The 20,274-nt window shown below is 31.6% G+C and overlaps 1 protein-coding gene across 1 annotated transcript in view; it reads right to left on the reverse strand.

The window, feature by feature from the left end:
* LOC118032014 (endoglucanase 11) overlaps nt 1-20,274 on the reverse strand; it is a 29,658-nt gene that overhangs the window by 6,035 nt on the left and 3,349 nt on the right. The window lies entirely within an intron of this gene.

Below are 20,274 nucleotides of genomic sequence, written 5' to 3' on the forward strand. Positions count from 1 at the left end.
ACTATTCCTTTTGATAAACTTTGCTAATAGCTTTTTAATCACTTAACACAAAAGGTTTCAATAGGAAAAATCTGAAGAAAGGATTTTTATGTGATATAAAAGGAAATTATGGAGAGAATCATATATATATATAAATATATATATATATATTATATATATATATATATATTAATGTATAGCTTTATTTAGGATCATTGTTTTTTCAAAGATAGAGGGTCAATATTTTGGGTTTTTTTGCTGGCTAGAAAAAATTAAGGAGAAGGTTGTTATAGTCGTTGTTACCCACTTTTGACCACATAAAAAATCAAGAAAAGCCAAAAGAAAACAAACAGAAAAATAAAATCCAAAATAGAAGAGGATATACATGAAACAACGCTTAAACATTGTCCAAGTTGGTGAAAGACCAAAATGACAAGTGGAAGAGTTGGAGGACCAATATGTATAAGATTGATAGAATTCGCAACCCAATTCTATTTGGTGAAAATATTTTTATTTGGGGTAAAGAAATATAAATTTGGATAGGTAAAGACTCAATGAGAATTTTAGAAGGCTTAATTAATATTATTAAGGACTGAATTGCAAGAAAAAATGATATTTGAAGTTAATTTAGACTTTAATTAGAAGAAATTAAAGTCTGGAGGTCAGTTTAAGATTTTAAAGAGTTAAATAAGTCCAATAAGGGCTTAATTGCATAAATATTAAAAAGTTTGATGGGCAATAAGGGACTTGATTGAAGAAATAAAAACCAAGGACCAAACTAAAAAATACATGTGATTGTAGGGGCTGAAATTGACCAAATTAAGGGTCAAATAGAAAACAATTATAAGTTTGATGGTCAATTAAAAGTCCAAGTGTACAAATCAGAAACTAAGGACCAAACTAAACTTTGATGTTGATGATTGGGTTTGGCAAGAGTGAAATTATATGAAATTAAGATTTTGTGTGACAATTATAGGTGCAATTAAAAGCAATTGGAAGAATACAGACTAAAATAAAATCTGTCAAATCCCAAACTAAAAACCCTAATTTTTAGGGTTTCACCTAGATGATGCATCGTTCAGCCTTTTCTTCGACAGTTTTGGCTTATTGAGTAGGCACTTTCAAGCGAATGAATGTTACATTTTCGACCATCTATAGGGTTGTAACCACCACCATTTAATTGAGAAACACCCCCTTTATAAAGATTAGTTATTCTCATCAAATGTTTACATCTTATTGTTTTCATGGGACTCAACAACATGTTGTCCCCAATCAGCCATCACTGCATTTTCAGATTCTAGGGTGATTGGGTTGACACTTTCAAATGAATGAATGTGGAGCTATAAACCTCAAAATTAAGTAAGATTGGATCCAAACAAAAGGTGACCACACTCTCTACTACGATCAAGTGGTCTTTAACAATGATTACGCTAAAGTTGCTCCAACAAGTCATCGAACTTGGTCAGCTTAGTCATCGATAGCCGTGATACCAATTTCATAAAATCACTAATTTTTTTTTTTTTGTGTTAACACTCAAGCCTTATCATTGGGTTGTTATCAAAGGTTGGTCAAGTTTCTCTCAAGACCAAAAGGCTAGAAAAAAGATCCTTAGTCTTCAAGTTTGTTGCAAAACCACCATTGAAAAATCAGTATAGGTACAGAGCTCACAGTTGTGAAATGTACTCCATAACCCTCTCATTTTGATCAAAGGGACAATATGATCAATCTATGTTTAAACTCATTAAAAACCCTATAAAACCCTAGCAAGCCTTATAAATATCCCCTAAAAAATGAGAAAGAGTGGGGAAAGACTGATAAATAAACTTTAAAGTGTGAAGGTTTAAAAGCCTAGCACAAGGATTTACTCAACTTTGAAAAAAAGTAACAAATTTGGAAAAGAAGAAACCAAAGGGCAGCAGTCATTGCTTGAGCTTGGAAGGTATAAAACATTTATTTATCCTAGTAGATGATGTCCATAAGGCATATCTCTACCTTGTTCTTTCAAGTTTTATGGTGTTTTTTTAACATTTATTACATTATATTTGCTTTTAGCTTTTATTTTGATTAATGCATAGAATGTCATTCTTTTCTTTGGATGTTTAGAATATACTTGGATGTTTAGATTAAATTAAATAAAGGGCATTGGAAATTTAGCAATATGGTTATTTATTTTATTGTTTATTAGTGTGTGTGTGTTCTTGGTTCCTAGGCATGGTTTGGGTTCTAAGTGTTTAAATAGTCAATTTTTAATTGAACTTTGATGCTCTTTCTAGGTTATTTTAGGTTGGCAGTTTAAAAGTGGAACCTCTTGCATGATTTTATTGTTTTGATGTTATTTGATAGTTGTTTTATTCAAACATGTTTGGTTATGGTTGTGTAACTTGTTAGAATGAAGAAAGCATGTTTTAGAAGAAAAAAATGACAGATTTGGAGGCTTGATAGTGTGTTGAGTTACTGAGCAGTGTTTTTCGTGTTCTTACCAAGAATATTGTCTTATCTCAATAATTTGGACCAGTTTTGGTCCAATTCCTTGCACAAAATCCTTCATGCATGTTTATTAGTCAATAATCTAGAGTTTATTGACATCAATAACATGTTTTTAGTAGGTTTTAATCATAAGGTTTAAGTTTTGAACCAAAACTCATTTTAACAAAATCGTTATTTTTTAGAGATAATCAAAGTGCATAAATACTAAAATATTGGTCTTTGCATGATTTTCAATATGTTTTTGTCCTTGTTTAGTCAATATCTAGTCTGATTTGAAATCTACGTTGCTAGATTCATGTCTAATGTTCTTCGGTGTTCTTCATATTCTTTGTTTTTATGAGTTTTGATAAAAAGTTTGAGTTTTTGTGCTTTTTTTAAGTTTGGTTTCATTATGGATACTAGTTTAGGTTTTGATTTTTTTTTAGGGTCCAATCAATAGAGTTTGGTTCGGTTTATGGCTAAACCAAATGTTTCGGGTCAAACCAGTAGAGTTTGGTTCGGTTTATGGTTGAACCAAACATTTCAGGTCAACCCAATCGAGTTAAAAGCAGGTCAAAAGTTAAGACCTTGTTTGGCTAATAATGTTTTTGTTAAAGGTTTTCTTTGGCTTAATAGTGTGTTTGGCAAGCACCTCCTACGCTTATTGTAACTATTTTGATTTTAAGGAAAAATGAGTTTTTACCAAATATGACCTTAAAAAAAAAAGATTTCTGCTTGTTGCGTACAGTCTAATCCTTACATAACAAATTGCATTTTTATTCATAAAAAAGAGTGATTTTTTTTCTACATTGTTTTAGAAAATTTTCTTTGTATTTCTTTGCATTTTTTATGGAATTTATAACAGGTTTATAAAAATCCTTAAGGATTTGACCAATATTTCAATAACTCTAATTGTTTTTCTTCTGAAAATTAATGGTCAACATTCTAGTATAAATATTGGACAAATAAATAGGCTAATATTTAAATATCAAGAGTTGACTAGGAAGTTCTCATAATTGTTTTTGAATATTCACCAATATTAAATGGAAGTATTTTTCAGTATAATATACGAGTTGTGGAAAATGTCTTTGCCCTCTATCATAGGTGAACCCTTTTCACGACACCTACACAAATTCTTCGTATAAAGATTTATCAAGGCATATGAGCCTATAATAAATTTAAAATGTTGGCTTTGTTCATGAGCGTAAATCTTTGTTCTAAGCCATAAATAAACCACCGGCTAGGAACCCATCAACAGCACGTCCAGACCACACAATATAGCTTACCTCAAGTATAGTACGTTAAGACTTCTAATACCTTTCCTACCCACAACCAATCTCTTACCTTAGAATTTCTGATAAGATTAGTCCACTCGAATCACCTCGTGACCCTAAACAAAATAACTAGGTGTTGATGCCTTGACCCCAACATCCTGCCACGTCGCATATGCGACAACAATCATGGTTGGGAGATAGTGTTTACGGCAATGCTCCTCTCCCTTCCCATATGCTGCTTGAGTTTCGGTTTTGTGGGATTTTTATAAAATAATTAGGGAGGTTCTAGAGCTTATGAGTTGATAGGATCTTGACCCTTCCTATTGAGGAATATATCCGAGCCATTCATTGAAGCTAAGGACAAAAGCTTGTCCTGCTCTACAACCAACAAAGGGAGGACACAAGGTTGTTTTTCAAGAAGAGAATCTACAGGAGTTTTTAGTGTAATAAAAGCTGGTATGTTGTCTTAGAGTGAAGTACAAGTGTTAGGGTGTAAGTTGGCAAGAGATTTAGGTAGTTTGGTGACGAGATAAGGGAGAAATATGGGTGTTTTAGGCATCTTCTTTTTTTTTGAAAGAAGATAATGAATAGTAAAATTATAATATTTTTCAATTTAGTCCTTGAACCTCTTGAACTTTGCAGTGGAGCCCCCCAATTAGCCTTAATCTTTCTGATTCCTTGGAATTTCACCCTTAGCTTTCTTTAATTGGACCCTTAAATTCCAGAGTTTTTTACATCAAATTTGGTCTTTGATTTTGGATTTATTTAATGTTTTCCTTAATTGAACTTCATACTTCAAATAACTTCCAATTAAACTCTTAATTGCATCAAATTAGCATTTTAAAGTTTCAATTTCAATTGTATCCCTAATCTTCCAATCTTTGCGAATTGATCTAAATTCAGCCTCTAAACTTGATTTTTCTTCATTTGAGTCCTTGATTGAATCCATAAAACCAATTAGAGATTTAATTAAGTTTTTAAACTTATTTAATTCTTCCATTTTAAACCCAATTGACCTTCAAACTTAATTTTTACTTAAATCGAGTCCTTAATTAAGTCAATTAAACTTTTTAAAAGTTTAATTAAGTCCTTAAACCTAACTGGTTCTTCCAATTTTGGTCATTTTCATATCTCAACCTTAATTTTCTTTCTTTCTTCATCTCATGTTGTCGAAATCTCCCAATATGGCTATTCTTTTAGTATTTTGGTCTTTTGCATCTCAAAAGCTTATCTCCTCATGTCTCGAAAATATTTTTGGATTTTAAATTTATGATTTTTTTAATTTTTGAATAAAAAAGAAAAATATACAAATAATTTTAGGTGATCCTAAATTGGGTTATGACAGCTTCTCCCCTCTTTACAATACTTACAGTATAAACTCCTTAACTAGAGTATATTTGATAATAACATGTCTCATAATATAATATATCTTTAATTTATGGTAAATATTCATCTTAAATGCAGGCCTATCACATAAATCAAAGGATTGATTGATAAGTTTAGCTACTGAAATTGAGAAGACAGAGAGAGGGCTAAGTTTAGAAAAGAGATGTTGGTTCAGTCCAAACTGGAACACCATTCGGTTATTGGATCATAACTGAAGTTGTAGAACTTGGATTTATTTCTTGTTTATATGTATGGAAAGGTAAGACATAGGCCTAAAACTTTTATGAAGAGTCCAAGATTTAAAAGTGCCATTTTTTAGTTCAAATGGTAGCAACAACAGAGAAGTCGGAATATGTCCTACAACCCAAATACTGTTCAAGGTTCAACCCATATCTCGAGTTCTAGAAGTCCAAATGCATTGATTCTTGTTTTGTTGAAAAGCTTAGACAATTTCCCAAAACTTTCATGAATACTATCTATTCAAATTCTGATGTTAGCAATGACGTTTTGTTCAGACAAGAAGATAAAGATTGTCACCAAGTTACGATGTGGTCACCCACTCAATAATTAGTCATTAAATCAATAATTTTGAATTTTGGCCTATAAAAGGAGGCATTTGCCATGCATTTAGGCATCTTGGTGTTAAGATCAAGATCACTCTCTTTCTTTGTATTTTGTAATCTTTATGCTTTTCATTTCCTTTACTATACTTAGTGAACTTATATCTTATTTATGTTCTTATCTTATTTATTTATGTTTCTCTTATTCATTATGTTTAGTTAAGTTTATTATGTCAAGGTGAAAAGATTTCACTAATGGTGTTAGGATAAGTATAATATAAATTCAAAATATGGACTTCAATACTTATATCCTAAACAGCTTGCTATTAACATGTCTTGTCATTTTTATCTTATTAATTCTTAATACATTGCTTGTTAAATGGTTAATCTAGATTTGTGTTGTATAACACTTGGTACAACAAATGCTTGGCAGTTTCATAGCCAACCATATGGCATAACCTACACATGTGCTATGAAATAAACTTGATTTGTTGTTAACATAAGTTAGCATCATGAATTCCTGACAATATTTAAAAGCTTGGTGTTACTTAAATAAGATAATTAATATGATCATATTAACAATTTATGATGAACTATTAATGACAAATCATCCGACTGGAACCTCCTTTGTTTGTGGTTTCTAGTTGAGTAATAAAAAGAATTTATATTACATTTATTTTTAATACCATTAGTGGATCCTCTAACCTTGACATTTGTTTTTATCATTATTTAATCCTCACATTAATCTTACATCTCAAAGTCTTCTTTAAATTATTATTATTATTATTATTATTATTATTATTATTATTATTTGTAATTTATATAGTTAACCTCTCTATGGTTCGACTCTAGTCTTACCGGGTTATTTATTACTTCGACACTCCTGCACTTGGGAGAAAACATTAATCTTTTGATCATGTCATTTGTAAAGAAAAGAAAATGGTGTGAAAACCTTTCCAAGCTGAAAGAGAAAACCATTAGGGAGTTCTAACAAATCAAAATGGTGTTGGGTGTTTGAGTGTTTGCCTATTGTGTGAAAAATATGTAGGATTTTTTACAAATAGTTTATGTTTGGGTGATCGTCTCGTAGTTTGTGATCATGTAATCAACATGTGGTTTATGTTCAAACAACGTTCTTATGGTCTATGTTCGACTGACCTGCCCATGGCTCATGATTAGGGAACCTGACCATGTGTGAAAAATATCTTGAATTTTTCATGGATGATCTATATTCAAGAAATTAACGTGTGACTCATGATCGGGTAACTTGCTCGTGTGTAAAAAATATATAGGATCTTTCATAAATGGTCTCTATTCGAGTGACCACATGTGACCCATGATCAAGTAACTTGTTTTAATGAAATCATGAGATATAATATTTGAAAGTGTTTCTTTGATCATAACCCTAAGACATGTCATCCAACACTAAAATGCAATTATTAAGCATTTTTTGTTGAGAATTGAAAAGGTAAAGGTTGAGAAAAAAATGTTAGCTCAAAGTTGGGCTATCCATTACTCAAATGAAATTTCTTTAAAATAGAAATTTATCCAATGTAAGCTTAAAACAAAATTGTTTTAAATTTCTTACAATTCCTAATAGGTTTAATCTTTAGGGAAATGATAATTTGATCTTTAATCCTAGCAAGATTGGAATTGGTGAAGTACATGATGAGATGACCTTCTAGCTTCAAAGTAAGAGGTTCGAGTAAAAACTCGAGGTTTGTTTAAGAAAACATCTTGTCTCTTTTTTAGAAAACAATTTTGTCAACATGAGTAATAACAAGTAGCTTTGTTTACAATGTTATGATTCTTGTAGAAAAGTTCTTTCATATTTTTTGAGAACATTATTTATTGGTCAAAGTTGCTTGCTTGTTTGCTTGGTTACAAAGGGCTTCCAAAAGGCACGTGATGTAGGTTATGGCTTTTGGCTATGAAATAAAGGGTCTTGAAGGCTCAAAAAGTGTTTCAAGGTTCTTAAAGACTTAGGATCACTACCATAATATTTTTCTTTTCTTTCATCATGTTTCTTTGATTTGCCCCTTCTATTTTATTTTATTTTTTGGTAAAGCATTCTGATTTTGTTCTGATCTTAACTTGGTTATATTTATCTTTCAATTGGGCATACCCCCCAGCATTTAAAATTTCTTGGGCTCTTTGGCCATTTAATGGCCACTTTAGTCTTTGATATTTGAATATCTATTTGCCTCTCAGTACAGGGTATGATCATAGTTAGGACTCTTACAAATAAAACATTATTCAGACTCAAATGAGGACCACAAGGGATATGTTTTTAGAACGTGAGGGGATAACAAAAATGGGTTTTTTATCATTTTAAACACAAGCAAATAAAACCAACAAATTTTGTCCTAGTCTAGTATAATGCTTTGGAACTTCTATATAATACTTGTGTTTTTATGAATTAATTACTAACAAATCAAACAACATGTTATTATGCATAATGCTAAAATATGGCCCCAAAGACATGGGGTGTTTTTTTTTTTTTTTTGTCTTGGTTCAAAATTCTTTGATCACTCAAAATAAGAATTGATTGAATGATTCGTTTGTCATCTTACAAAAAAGTGTCTAAACACTATTTTAAGCAAGTATCAAATTATTTTTGAAATGAAAAAAATAAATTTGGATTTCCAAATTTTTTTACCAAAAGTATTTTTTTCAAAAACTGATTTGGTCACAAATCTTTGAATGGAACCATGGAATAAAAAATGGGCATTAATGAGTTTTAAAAGGGTGAGATTGCCTCTTAGCGTTTTGTATGACATACCTTAGAGTTTGATTATGTTTATCAATAATGGATAACGAATAAATGCTAAGTATTACTTTTACAACAATATTTTTTAATTTCAACACAATACAGAGATAAAGGAAATGCTTATTTCTTTAAAAGATGTGATGTGACCCCAATACACATTGAAAACATAATAAAAAAACAAGAGTAGCAAAGTTCTATAATAAAAAGATTGACAATGGAACACCCATTCTTAGGTCAGCTTCTCTAATAACATCAAAGTTTTCTCAAAGTTTACCCACCAGTTGTTATGTTGAGGATGGTCTAGTGATAATGTAATAAGTATCATTATCTTCACAAACTCAACTTTTCCATTGGTCACAAGCTTTTGGACCTGATACTTGAAATTTTTGCAATTTTTAATTAAATGGTTGAGGGTCCTATCATGATATTCACACTTCTTATTTAGATTGTACCACTTAGGGAATGTTGTTTTTATAGGATCTAATGGAGTTAGGGTAATATGTCTAGTCTTCGAAACATGTTGATAGATATCTTTGAGAGGTAAAGGTATGTCAATATTTAGCAATAACACTTAAGTAATTAATGACATAATAAGACTTGATTGGACAAGGTTCCCAATCTCATAGCCATTTCCCAATTCATATTCCATCATGACTTTAGAGTTCACATTTGGAACTTCCTCCAATGTGATATATCCTACCTCGATAAACTGGAGGAACTTATCCTTAAAAGAATAAAAGTTTTCAATGTTATGCCCACTGTGTCATCGTGGTACTCATATGTTTAGTTAGGCTCACACCACTTTAGATATGGGAGTTGAAATGGTTTCTAAATAATCAAAATGATTTATCCAATACTAACCAATCTTTAAAATATCTTCTTTAAAGATAAAGAAATGGGCAATAGAGTTTTATTTAGTTGTTGTGAGTTTTCATATGGTTGTTTATTAGATTGAATCTGATTAGTCATTTAAGGAAAATTATTAGGATGCTGAGGCACATAATGATCTTGATTCATACTTTTCATATGGGAACTATCTTTTGATTTGTCAATCGACATAGCATCAAACCTCTTTTCTAGATATTAGATCCTTTTCCATTTCAATCCTTGCTCCACCTTATTTGTTGTTGTTATTACCTCCATAAAATAAGCTAATGAATTACCAGTTATGTAATCACAATAAGGAGTCTTTAAAGTATTGATGAAGATGGGATGGATCCCATTCTCAAGTACTGGAGGATAAACTTGTGATGCCATTTCTCATAGCCTCATTGAATATTCTTTGATTGACTCATCATTTCTCATCCTTATTCTTTGAAATATCTAACCTAGTTGGAAGCCATTTTTAGTTGAATATGAATTATTACATAAATACATCAACAAAATACTCTCATTTCTCCTTTTTAGAACCATTCAAACTCATATACTAGTTGAGAGCAAGTCTAGCCAGGCTATCAAGAAAATGATGGGTTAGGAGTTTCTCATCATGGATAACTTCGACCATTATATTGTAGTATATTTTGAGGTGAGTCTATAGGCATTGTTATCCCATATATTTAATGATTTTAAAGGCCTTTAAATTTTATAGGAATCTTAACATCTAACATACAACATATTTTCCTAGCTATAAGTAGATCATGCAGATCTTTATTTTTTATGATTGTACTGAATACACCATTTTTCTTTTAGAATGATAGCCATCCATGTTGAATCAGTTGATTAATCTTTCTTCTAAAGTTGTGATAGCCATCAATAGAATGACCTACTACTCCTGCATAGTACTTACATTAGGCATTCTTGTTATGCCATTTGGGATAAGGTTGTTAGCTGGGTTTAAGTGGTTGAGGTATTTTTTTTATAGGCATTTATAAGGCTTTGGTAGATATCATTAAGGGGAATTAGGAGAGGAGAAGATTGTCATTTTCTTTTGTAATGTAGATTTTTATGATATCTGGGGTAGAACAATAGCGAAGGTGTTTTATGCATCTGGTTTGCATCAACTTGCAGTGAACTTGGAGGTAAGATAACATGAATCTCTAATGAAGTTGAAAGCAATATTTTGCAAATTTTGATTAATCAGATAAGCATCTAAAACTTTCTTTTGATGAGGGCATGCGAAATGATAATGGGGCAAATACATAGTAAACTCCTTGTTATTGGCTTCCATGTGTTGGGGCCTCCTTTCAAAGCAAATAGTTTATCCTAGCAAATTAGTTAACTAAGCCATTTCACTTTTAAAAAACTACTTTGCTTCTGTCCAAACTGAATGTCATTTTTATCTTCCATTTGCTTTTTGTAGATCTTGGCTGAGGTCAATGAAGGGTGAGCCTATACATTTTCTTTAAGTGAAAAACATGTAATGTTTGCAAAGTAAATATAAGACGCTTGTAAAAAATGAAGGTAAATTGAATATAGGTTTTCGTTGTATAAGATGACAATGGTTATCATCTAATGTCATTATTACACCGATAAGGGGATTAATATTCATCTTAGTCAGTTTGTAATAACTTGGACTCTTGTAGAATCTATGTGATCACCATTTGCAACCTAAAAATCCTGGAATTCAAAATGCTACATATCGGTCTTTCCTTGATGCAATTTACAAATGGCATATACATCTTAAGCATAGGTTATGTTCATTAAGTGAACATGGGTAAGTTTTATGTCTGGTCTCAAAAGGTCTTAAATATGCCAAGTGACAATCTTTATAAAGACAGTATGTGGTCGTTGTAAGGAATGGTTATGGCACGTATGCCCAACATTATCAAGCAGGCACTCAAATCCTAACCTATAGTCATATGGAAAATTGTTAACCCCCCACCTGACTTAGAAACTTATGTGAGCTCTCAAAAAAATTAAAGCAAGTGATGCATGAGGCATTAATCTATATTCAATATACAAATACATGCGCAATATAAAAAATTAAAGCATAAAAATAATGAATGTTGATAATAAAAACATATAGAGCAATAAGCAATAAATAATTTAAAGCACAGAATGATGCATGTTAATAATAATAAAAAAAATAAAAAAATAAAAAAACATACATGCCACTATAAAACACATCAATCAAACAAACAACAAAGCTTAGTTTACGAGGTCCCTAGTGGAGTCGATCATCCTCCCAGACTAGGATCTTTATGGTGATGGGTGAAAATGACAAGGAATTCTTGTCCTTTATCACTAAAAAAGGAGATGGAGTCGTCACCTAGTATTTTAGTCACTAGAAACCCTAATTGTCTCAGAAGTTCAGATGAGGAGAATGGTTGTGTATAGGAGGATGTATCACCCCTAGTACACCTTACATAAGTTAAACTATATTGTTTATTTGTCTAATACAAACTAAGATACTATTGTGTTTTCTAATCGTTGGTATGTCTAATAGTTAAATATAGTGGACATAGCTTTAGGAGTCAAGCCTAGTCATTCTAGAGTCACATCATAAAAATAAAAGAAACTATCTATTTATTCAATATCAAGAATATATATCTTACATATAAATTCATAATCTCGTATATTAAAAGAAACAAAATAAATTTTTGGTGCTTTTGAAATGAAGGTCAAATTCTCATGACCTTAATAAACTAGTTATTAAATTTAAAAAATACATGCAAAGATATCAACAAAACTATTTTTCTTGACTTTTAGTATCTAAAGATGCTAAATCATGCCATTTATTTATTTTTATTTTTCTTATTTATGCAAATATGATTTGTTTTTCATTTTTAAGAGAAACTTGGACTTATGCAAAATCAAAATATTTAAATGTATTTTTGGAAGAAAGATTTTTTTTATGTTTTATCATGTTTAAATAAAAAAAAAAAAAAATCTAGTTGATCTAATACCAGAAAAACACCTCGCGTATAGGTCATAATTTCCAAATATTAAATATAAAAGGGTAGAAAAATGTGAGGGAATAAAAAATAATTACAAAATGGTTCTTAGAAATAATAATAATAATAATAATAATAATAATAATAATAATAACGCTTTGTTTGCAAAAACATGGACTAAAATAAAATCTATCAAATCCCAATTTAAAAACCCTAATTTCTAGGGTTTCACCCAGACAATTTGTCGTTCGGCCATTATTTAGCTTCTTATTTAACGATTTTGGTTAATCAAGTAGGCACTTTCAAGCAAATGAATTTGATGTTTCCAACCACCTCTAGGGCTATAAGCACCACAATTCAACTAAGAAACACCTCATCTACAAAAATTAGTTACTCCTATCAAATGTTTACATCTCATTTTCTTCAATAAACTCAACAACGTCTTATCCCTGATCAGCCATCATTGCATTTTTAGATTGTAGGCTAGTCGAGTGGCCTTTTCAAAATAATGAATGTGGAGCTATAAACCACCAAATTGAGTAAGGTTGGATCCAAATAAGAGGAGTGCACCCTCTCTACCAAGATTAGGTGGTTTTCAATGATGATGACATTGGGGTTCCTTCGATGAATCCTCAAAAATAGTCAACTCAGTCATCAATAGTTGTGATACCTATTTCACAAAACTACTAATCTTTTTCATGTGTTTACACTCAAGCCTTATTAATGGGTTATTATTAAATGTTGGTCATGTTTCTCTCAAGATCAAAAGTCTAGAAACAAGTTTCTTAGTCTCTAAGTTTGGAAAACCACCAAAACATCCAAAAAACCAAGTTTATTGCAAAACCACCATAGAAAAAACAGTATAGGTATAGAGCTCACATATGTGAAATACACTCCAAAACTCTTTCATTTTGATCAAGGGATTAAGTTTTGATCAATCTATGTTTAAACTCATGAAAAACCTTATAAAACCCTAGCAAACCCTATAAATATCCCTTAGAAAATCATAGCAAAAGAAGAGAAAGAGGGTGTAAAGGCTGGTAAAGGAACTCTAAAGTGTGAAGGTTTAAAAGCCTAGCTTAGAAGGTATAAAACATTTATTTATCCTGATAGATGATGTTTATATGGCACATTTCTAGCTTGTTCTTTCATGTTTTGTGGTGTTTTTGAACATTTGTTGCATTATATTGCTTTTTGCTATGATTTTGATTAACGCACATAATGTTATTGTTTTCTTTGTTTGATCATGTTTGGAGTTGTCTGTTAATGTTAGTTGATGTTTAAAATATGCTTAGATATTTGAATTAAATGAAATAAAGTGATTCAAAAATCTAGCAGTAGGGTTTTTTTTTTTTTTTTTGGTTTGTTAGTGTGTGTTCTTGGTTCCTAGGCATGGTTTGGGTTCCAAGTGTTTAAATAGTCAATTTTAAATCAAAATTTGATGCTTTTATAGGTTGTTTCAAGTTGGTAGTTTTGAAGTTTAGAACCTCTTGCATGATTTTGATGTTTTAATGTTATTTGTTAGTTTTTTTATTCAAACATGTTTGGTTATAGTTGTGTAACTTGTTAGAATGAAGAAACCATGTTTTAGAAGTGAAAAATGTCGATTTTGCAGGCTTGATAGTATGTTCAGCTTCTGACTATTTTTGGGTTACTAGGTAGTGTTTTTCGTGTTCTTGAGAAGAACATTGTCTTATCTCAATACTTTGAATAAGTTTTGGTCCAATTCTTTGCACGGAATTCTACATGCAACTTTATTAATCAATAATCTAGGGTTTATTTGCATTTATAACATGTTTTCAGTAGGTTTTAATTCTAGAATTTTGGTTTTGAATCGAAATCTATTTTGATAAAATCATGGTTTTTGAGTGATAATCGAAGTGTATGAATGCTAGATTTTTGGTTCTTGCATGATTTTCAACATGCCTATGTCCTTGGTTAGTCCATGTCTGGTCTTATTTGAAATTTGGGTTGTTGGGTTCATGTCGAATGTTCTTTGGTGTTCTTCATGTTTTTTGTTTTTCTAAGTTTTAATCCATTTTGATAAAACATTTTCTAGTTTTTATGTTTTTTTTTTTAAGTTTGATTTTGTTTTGCACTCTGATTTAGGTTTTGATTTGTTTTTTGGATCAAACTAGTGCAGTTTAGTTTGGTTTATAATCGAACCAAAAGTTTTGGGTAAACCCGATCGGGTCAAAATCAGGTCAAAAGCTAAGACCTTGTTTAGCTAGCAATGTTTTTGCTAAAGATTTTATTTGGCTTAAGAGTGTGTTTGACAAACATCTCCTAAGCCTAATTTAACATTTTTGGTTTTAAAGAAAAATAAGCTTTTGTAAAACATGACCTAAAAAAAGATTTCTACCTCTTGCATACAACCTAATCCTTACAAAAAAAAAATGCATTTTTTTCATTAAAAAATAGAGAAATTTTTGTTAGAATTGTTATAGAAAATAGTTTTTTTTTAATTTGTTTGTATTTTTTATGAATTTACAATAGGTTTGTAAAATTCCTTAAGGATTTGGTCAATATTTCAATAACTCTAATCATTTTACTTCAGAAATTTAATGATTAACATTAAATATCAAGAGTTAACGAGGAAGTTCTCAAATGTTTTTTTGAATATTCATCAATTTTAAATGGGAGTATTTTTCACCACAAATATACAAGTTGTGATAAAAAAAACCTTCACCTTCCAAGATAGGTTAACCTTTTTCACAACACCTATACGGATTCTTTCTATAAAGATTTATCTAGGCATACAAGCCCATAATAAATTTGAAATGCCAGTTTTGTTCATAAGTGTATATCTTTATTCTGATCCACAAATGGACCACCGGTTAGGAATACATCAACACCTTTAAACCACGTTCAAACCATACAATTCAGCTTACATCAGGTAAGGTGTGCTAGGATTTCTAATACTTTTCCTAGTCACAACCAATCTTTTACCTTATAATTTTTTATAAGATCAGTCCACCTGAGTCTCCTAGTGACCCTAAATAAAGCAACTAGGTGGCAACTCCTTGACCCTGACATCTTACCACGCTGTGCGCGCACGTGCGACGGCAATCATAGATAGGAGATAATGTTTATGGCAATACTCCTCTACCTCACCTCAGGCTACTTGAATTAGGGTTTTATATGATTTTTATAAGAGAAATAAGGAGGTTCTAGGACACATAGGTTAATGGGATCTCGACCCTTCCTGTTGAGGAATAGATCTCAGCCATTCATCAAAGATAAAGGCAAAATCTTATCTTGTTCTGCAATCGATAAAAGGAGGACACAAAGTTGTTTTGCATGAAGAGCAGTGATGGAAAGTATTTTGGAGAGAGAATATGCAGGTGTTTTAGTGCAATAAAAGCTAAAATGTTATCTTAGAGTGAAGTACAAGTACTAAGATGTAAGTTGGTAAGAGATTTTGTATGGTTTGGTGAAGAGATAGGGGAGAAATTAGGGCTAAAAAGTGGGTACTTGAGCATCTATTTCTTTTGTTTCTAGGAAGAAGACTATTCAAATTATAGTCTTTTTCAATATGGTCCTTAAACCTTTAGAACTTTGCAATGAAGCCCCCAATCAGTCATAATCTTTCAAATTCCTTGGAATTTCACTCTTAGCCTTTTTTTAATTAGAGCCTTAAAATTTAGCACTTTTTACTTCAAATTTGGTCTTTAGTTTCGGATTTTTTTAATGTGGTCCTCAATCAAACTTCATACTTTAAATTTCTTTCAATTAAGCCCTTGATTACACCAAATTAACCTTTCAAAGTTTCAATTGTGTCTCTAATCTCCCGATCTTTGCAAATTGATCTAAATTCAACCTCCAAACTTGATTTGTCTTCAATTAAGTTCTTGATTGAATCCACAAAACCCATTAAAAGTTATAGCAAGTCCTTAAACTTAATTAATTCTTTCATTTTTTACCCAATTGACTTTCAAATTTAATTTTTACTTCAATTAAGTCTTTAATTAAGTCAATTAATTCTGTTAGAAGTTTAATGAAGTCCATAAGCCTAATTGATTCTTATAATTTTGGTCATGTTTGGATCTGAACCTTAATTTTTTTTCTTTCTTCATTCTATATTGTTGAAATCTCTCAATCTGGTTATTTTTTTGGTAATTTTTTCTTTTGCAGCTCGAAAGTTTATCTCCTTGCATTCCAAAAATATTTTTAGATTTTTTATTTTTTATTTTTTATTTTTTATTTTTTTATTTTTGAATAAAAAATAAAATTATACAATCCAAAACTGGTCCATGAAAAACATGTTATAGCTTCTACTCTAATACACATCCATACACTATCAATCTTCTTTCATCTTTCTTTTTGTGTCGATAAGATAAATTCATGTGATACTAGATCATCATGTGTTACCATGTTGCTCTTCTAACTTCTTTTTTTATCGAGTGGCAATGATTTTGAGCTATCGCACTCAATATCTAGAGTTTTCTTTCAAATTTGAAATTTAACTTAAAAAGTTTTTAAAAATTTAAATTATATTTAGACAAAGGGTTTTTATACAAGGAAAGCCTTAAAAAAAAAGTTTATAAAACTAAAAATTATGAAGAAGTGAGATTTTATAAAATAGTAGCATAGAGAATTACTTTTACTAAAAACAATTACCAACTTTTTGCATCTCATCAAAGTTAGTTTCTAAATCATTTTCAAACATTCAATAATTTTTAATCAAATACATTTGACTATAACTTCCAATAAATTCCATCGAAATATTATAAATTGATGGTGATTAAAAGAAAGTCTAAATCTTTTGTAAAAAATTGTATTGATTTTTTTTATAAAAAAATACATGGATATAACTAAGAATTAATTCATTAACCTTTGAGGATCCAATTTAAAAGAGACAATTCTTTTGAGATTCAACTTAGAATGACTGCATAATTGGGGCATTAATTTAAAAATTACCAAAAAAAAATATTTAAACACCTGTACATGGTTTTATTAAAGAGATATAGTCTATCAACCATGGTTCCATCTCCATGACTTTCTCTATTTTATTTCTTACTCTGTTTAGTATACGTGATTTCCTTCCATGCACAGCATAATAGACAGTGATTATGTTTCTTTATATAGCACAATAGACAACCATGATATTTCGTGTATAGCACAATAGATACCCATGATATTAGCTATATAATCGTTACCCTTGCTTCTGTAATCTCTATTTAAAGATGAATAATATTGAAGGAAAGACAAGTTAGTTTTTCTACATGGTATCAAAGCTTCCAAAGGTATCACCAACGATGGAGTCTTCTCCCTCTTTGATCCCACCTATGTCAAATTCTCATTCTTCTGAATTCTCATCAGTTGTTCTTTATTTGCCTGATATTTCTATTAAGCTAGCTTCTACTAATTATCTTTCATGGAAATCACAAGTCATTCCCATTATGTGTGGCAATGGTCTTCTCATTTATGTGCAAAATCAGGTTTCTTGCCCATCACAAACCATCACTGGTGAAGATGGTGTGTCTCGAACCAATCCAGCAGCAACTATGTGAAACCTTGTCCAATGGTCCCTTGTCCCAAGTCATCAATAGTGAAACCTCTCATGATGCTTGGCATGTTTTGCAGACTCTTTATAGTAGTCATACTCGGGATTGTCTTCAATAGATGAAGGGCGAGTTGCAGTTGCTCAACAAAGGCAGCTCTTCTTTAGAAGATTACCTGCACAAGGCCAAATCTCTAGCCTTGTCCCTGCGAGGTACAGGTAAGCCAATGGATGACGATGAGTTCATCATATGTATTCTTCAAGGCTTAAGATCTGAGTTTGATCCTATAGTGGCAGCCTTAAATGCTAGAGATGTTTTTCCATCTCTTGAAGGGGTTATCGGCAAACTACGTGATTTTGAAATACATCTTCAAGCAACATCGGTGACTCCTTCTAATGTTGCATTCTTCACAAACCGTGGCAAAACCAATACAAAGTTTCATGGAACTCATGGTTCTCATGGTTGTAATATTACACACAACCAAACTACTTCTCAATTCCACTAAAAAGATGCTCGTTTTTCATGCTTCACTAAAGGTAATCCTGGAACTCATACTCAAACATTTACAAGTCGTGGTGGACGCAGCACTGGTCACGGACGTGGAGGCATAACCTATTTCAGATGTGGAGGTCCAAATCATAAAACTGATGGATGCTTTACCTCTAATGAGGAACCAGAACAATTTAAAGCTTTAACTGCACTTCAGGTTACAGATCCTACAGAAACTTGGTACCCCGACACAGGAGCAAATAATCATATTACAGCTGATACAAGTGAGGTGCATGGTATTCATTCTTATCCTGGCAAGGATTCTGTTATGGTTGGAAATGGAAATGGATTACAAATATCTAGTATTAAACAAGTCTCACTACCCACTACTGATATCAAACTCCATAATATTCTTGTTATCCCTAACATTAAAAAGAAATTGATATCTATCTCTCAACTTATAAAGGAGCATAACTGTTATTTCATATTTTATTCTTGGGGCTTTCTGCTTAAGGACATGAGGATGAAACAGGTGTTACTTAAGGGCTACATAGTTGATGGCTAGTATACAATCCAGCTATGACAACATACAAAATCTCCAGTTGGCCTGTTATCAACAAAAGTATCTAACAGCTTGTGGCATGCTCGGCTGGGACTTCCTCAATCTCGAATTCTTCAGCTTTTATGTTTATCATCTTTGATTAACACTATTGGTTTTTGTGAAAGTTGTGTTTTGGGTAAATCAACAAAGTTACCATTTTTCTCTCGAAAGACATATGCTACTACCTTTTTACACACTCTTCATACTGATGTGTGGGGGCCTGCCTCAGTCCCATCCTATGATGGATTTTGATTTTATTTAATAATTGTTGATGAATATTCTCAATACATATGGCACTTTCCTATGGCTCATAAATCTGATGTTCATACTATATTTCTAGCATTTCTGCAGCAAATGGTTAACCAATTCAATACTACTGTAAAAATAATTCAAAGTGATGGTGGAGGAGAATTTGTAAACCAAAGTTTACAAGACTGTTTTGTATCCAATGGTATTATTCACAGATTATCATGTCCTAGTACACCGAAGCAAAATGGATTGGCTGAACGTCGGCATCGCCATATTGTGGACACTGGTTTAACATTAATGGCTCATGCATCCATCCCGCCACGATTCTGGACAACTGCATTCAAAACTGCAGTATTCCTTATCAATCGGCTTCCAACTTCTACTCTTGGAAATAAATCCCCTTATGAGCTTGTTTTTTGGATCACCACCATCCTATACTCTTCTACGAGTTTTCAGGTGTGCAAGTTATCCATTACTTACTCCTTTTGGGCAATTAAAATTGAACTATAAATCTGCCCACTATGTGTTCTTGGGTTACTCTACACATCACAAAGGATATCAATGTTTAAACATGCAAACAGGTCGTATATATATATTTCTCGGCATGTAAAATTTGATGAATAAACCTTTCCCTTCAAGTCTACATAATGATGCACCAAATATGACTTTCATGCGTTCAAGGTTTGTGCTCTTCCAAGGTCTCTTCAAATTACTGTTGTGCAATCTATACCAACGGATTCTTTACCTGCAGTTGTCAATCTTGTTAGCCATGAGCATTCTTCATCTCCTCCTGTTCAAAACTCTACATTAATGCCTCAATATACTCTATGCCAGGAGCCTCCCCTAACACTGTCATTCAGGATGCACCAGAATTATCTTTTCTGCCAACTGGGATCATCTCACATTCTGCTCCACGTTGCTGTCATTTTATGATTACACAGGCTCAAATTGGTTCATTAAAGCCTAAGACTTTCTTTTCTTCTAGATATCCAATACCTACATGCTTTCTAGCTGATTTTGCAAATCACCGACAAGAGCCTCATACGTATAAGCAAGCTCTCACTGATCCAAAATGGCAGCAAGCCGTGTAAGCTAAAATTACTACAACAACACGTGGACTTTGATGCCTCAATGATTAGACATGAACCTAGTCAGCAGCAAAT

This window comes from Populus alba, chromosome 2 (genome assembly GCF_005239225.2).
Source record: "Populus alba chromosome 2, ASM523922v2, whole genome shotgun sequence".
Taxonomy (NCBI): domain Eukaryota; kingdom Viridiplantae; phylum Streptophyta; class Magnoliopsida; order Malpighiales; family Salicaceae; genus Populus; species Populus alba.